The following is a 4385-nucleotide window of genomic DNA, read 5'->3' on the forward strand; positions in this document are numbered from 1 at the left end:
CTTCTATAGAATTACTACATTAAAAACATACAATCTGTGTATATTCTGACCCTGTTTCCTTTCCTTCCTTTCTTGTCTGTCTTGCTGAAACAATAATATTTCACTTTTCATTGAAAAATGGCTTTGAGCTTCTGAGTATACTTTTGCTGAATGGATAAAAGGCACATGAAGTCTGTGTCATGTAAGTGATCCAACAGAAAAAGATTCCCAGCATCGTGTATGAGTTCAATATGGGCCTCAGGCTGCTTAATCCTGCTCTAGTGTGTCAGAAACCCAACGGAGTTTGAGCTAAGTGGGCCGCTGTCAGCATGCAAACAAAGCTGGGATTCACTTAATAAAGTGGAAACAAAATAACACAATAAGAATGTGGGGGGAAATGTATAAGTGCAGATGTGCAGGAAAGCCTGAATTCCTTTTGAAAAGCAAAAACATGACCCTGTTTAAATAGACAGAGTGCTGAAGTCAGACCATCTGGTCCACAGACTCGGGATCGCTGAAATTGGACCTTTCCTATTTCTGAGCGGGAAATAAGAGAGAGGATGTATCATTCCTCTTTAAAGCCCCTGTCTCTCAAAAACAAAGCCGCAATTTTTCAGGCACTTGCCTTTTGACATACATAAGGATCAGACTAACTGCTGTTTGTGTCAGTTTGCATCTGACAGACACTGGATTTGTCAAACACACAGTAATCATTGCAAAGTGGGATTTTTGCATTAGCAAGCAGTCAGATCTGAATCTGTTATTAATTTATTATTGGTAAAATACAGCACATAAATACGTCATTGCCATAGAAACACAATATTTCATTGGATTCAAACGTGATAATTGGTCGACCTTTGGATCTAATCACTGGTGTCTTCCGACCGGAATTTAAACAGGACTTTTGTTCATCTGCCCAATGTATTATTAAAAACACTAGCATCTGAGACTTGATCAGTCAATTATTTTATTTTATTTTACTGGCAACAGTCAAGAGAACAATAGACACACCTGGGAACTTCTCTTTGTTTTCAGGTTTAGTTCCTGTCTTACAAAAATACATGGATTACAAAAGTTACATGGATTTGTCTGTTTCTTCTAAATATAAAATTCTAAATAACTTCTAAAAAGTTATTATATATATATATATATATATATATATATATGTATATATATATATATATATATATATATATATATAATTAGTTCTCTGCTATTTATGCTGGATTCAGTTTTTTTTTTATCACAGCAGAGAGCTTCCAAAATTGAAAAAAAGTTCTGAATAATATTTAAAAAAAAAAAAAAAAAAAACAAATACAGAGGACAAAGTGCTAGTGAAAAAATTTGTCGTGTGAGTTAATATAATATTAACAACGTAAAGTGAAATTATTTCATTGCCAATATATTCCAATGTAACTGAAAATAAATAAGTAAAAAAACATTTCTAATAACAATAAATATTTTTGGGATATTAACTGTACACAGTGTGATGTTCGACACAAGAGCTTCTCTTCTCTTGATTTCCTACATCCAAAGCTACAGCGAAGGCAAACAACCTCCTCATCACCACAGTTAAACAATCTTTATTTCATCTTTATAACTAGTAATAATAATTCTAATCTAGATAACAAGGTAGACTAGTTAGTTAAGTGATACTAGCTAGGACTGATATGAGGGTCGTTATGGTAATACACTTTTTTTTCAAATCATCACAAAGGCTTCAGCCTCAAAAAAAAAAAAAACACTAAATGTGAAAGCACTCTATGACTGGGCTAAAATGAATGATACTTTATTATTTGAACAGAAATCTCAGTTTTGGTGTCATATTTTTGCTTACATGATTGCATAAAATAGCCTTTGTTTGGCTTAGACCCTGTCGGGCCGCCCATAAACCTGAGTGGCGCCCTGTTCCATGTTCTAGCAGCATCCCTTACGCTGAGAGAAGACGAGCTCAAACTCGAAACTGATAAATAGCAAATTCACACACATTTGTTAAATTTAAGCTCACGCATTTTGTGCAAAGCACATCCATGCATCAGGGTATGTTTGACTGTACATGTGTATTGTTGTATAAAAGAAAAAATAAACCTGTGTGAGAGTGTGCGTGAGAGAGTGGATGAAGTCATACTCACAGATTAAACTTTTGTGCTCATGACTTTTGGCAATAAAATAACACCATAATTTCTGTAATATGTACACAAACACAACTAACCTGTCAAGTTTCGCAACTTTAAAGTGATACATGGATTAAGATGACACCCTGATGACTCTGTGCATGTGTATCTGTGTGTGTGTGTGTGTTAGTCAGATGAAGTCATCACTGTGTTAGAGGCATACTGTTACGTGACTGACCAGAGAGCAGCTCTCTTTTTGGCTCCTGAAAGACCGCAACTGGACACTGTGTTGATTTTGGACTGCAGGATCAATCAGGCCACTGAGGCTCAGCATTTTATTTTTAAGAGAGCGCTGAGTGGAAAGTAAACCTCTGAAGTCTGAAGTAAAAATATCTATTAGGATGACAAGCCTCACTGCAAACGCAGGCTTTAATATACTTCTCATTCTCATGTACACTCATATTAAGAGCAAAACATACAGGTTTTCAAATAAAAAAACAGATTTAACCTTGGTTTGGATTATAGTCAGTGCTCAGAGTACAGATACTTTGCATCTACAACATGGTGGCCATGTCCTCATTTCTCGGAGTTTACAAAAAAGGAGGAAGTTCCGCTTATTCGAAACACAGACAAATCCAGAAGTGACTAGGAAGTGACCCAGATTTTGCTGTTCTAGATTTAAAGGAGTGGTTTGGCACAAAATCAAATTTACATAATTGCCCTCCTTACCCCATATTACTGCCAAACACTTCGTACAACATGAACATACACTCACTGGCCACTTTAATTGGAACACCTGCGCACTTGCTCATTCATGCAAATATCCAGTCAGCCATTCATGTGGCAGCAGAGTAATGCATAAAATCATGCAGCTACATGTCCAGAACTTCAACTTAATGCTTACATCAATCTGTGGCATGGTTGTAGGTGCCTGATGGGCTGGTTTGAGTATTTCAGAAACTGCTGATCTCCTGAGATTTTCCCACACAACAGTCTCTAGAGTTTCACAGAATGGTTCAAAAAACAAGAAATATCCAGTGAGTGGCAGTTCTGTGGACAGAAACACCTTCGTTGAGGCAGGTCAGGGGAGTATAGCCAGACTGGTTCAAGCTATCTGGAAGATTACGGTAACTCAAATAACCACTCTTTACAACCGTGGTGAGCAGAAAAGTATCTCAGAACTCACATGCTGAACCTATTCCTAATAAAGTGGCCTTTGAGTGTACATAATCTATTTTTAATAACATGGAATAGTCTATTTTTACAAACACAAATTTACTGTGGAACTGTTTTTATAGGTTACAGGAAGTAATACTTTATCCTAAACCACAAAGCAAATCTGTGAGTCTGCATGACGTTAAAACCTGGTTAAAGATATTTATGGAAAGTATTTTGGGTAAAATAGACTTCTATTCCTTCTTATCTCCAGCGTAATACTAACAAACATCAGAGTTGGGATACATGTAGAACTGTGCGCATTTGATAATTTTTTTTTTTTTTTTGCCAAACCATTTATTCATCTTCAGTAAGAGTTTTTATCCTGGTCAGGGTCACCATGAATCTGGAGCCTGTCCGGGAACCACTGGCCTTGAGGCAGGGATACATGAGACACCAGCCCTTAACCATTTAAAATGTGTTTTCCAATCTCTTCTTTTTTTCCCCATGATTTCTTTGGTGACAATGGCTGCATTTGGCTATTAAATATGTAACAGAGTTGTGTTTTTTAGCAGAGAATTTCCTAATAGACAAAATGTGGTTAACTCACATCCATGCTAATGACATGAGGACATCAAGCACATTCTAATAATTTACTTAAAATTGTAAAATTTAAAGTTGTACTTTCAAAATGACCTCATCCATCACAGTATCATTGAAAATAAAGGGAAAAAAGAATGAGAGTATGGTTTCCTCTTCTCACGATCTCAGGAAATTTGGATGATCTGTTGAACATGTGGAACTTGTGGAAGATTCCGAATATTTCGTATCCATATTTCATGGATTCACAAAAATTAAGGCAAAATATTTTGGTTTCTAAGATTGTAATTATAATGAATAATAAAGGCTTTTTATGTGTTTTTATTTGTCTGAAATATTCACATAGATTGTTATGGACACTTTTGCCTTTATGTTGCATTCATATTTGTAAATGTAATATCAGTGGGACACAAATGGCACCCAAATGGTAGAATCACCTGGGTAAATTAACAAGTCCACCTACTGGCATGATTTTGATAGGTGGGATTAAACACACACACACACACACACACAATAACCCAGGCTCAGAATGAAACC

Source organism: Pangasianodon hypophthalmus, chromosome 2 (assembly GCF_027358585.1).
Source record: "Pangasianodon hypophthalmus isolate fPanHyp1 chromosome 2, fPanHyp1.pri, whole genome shotgun sequence".
NCBI lineage: Eukaryota > Metazoa > Chordata > Actinopteri > Siluriformes > Pangasiidae > Pangasianodon > Pangasianodon hypophthalmus.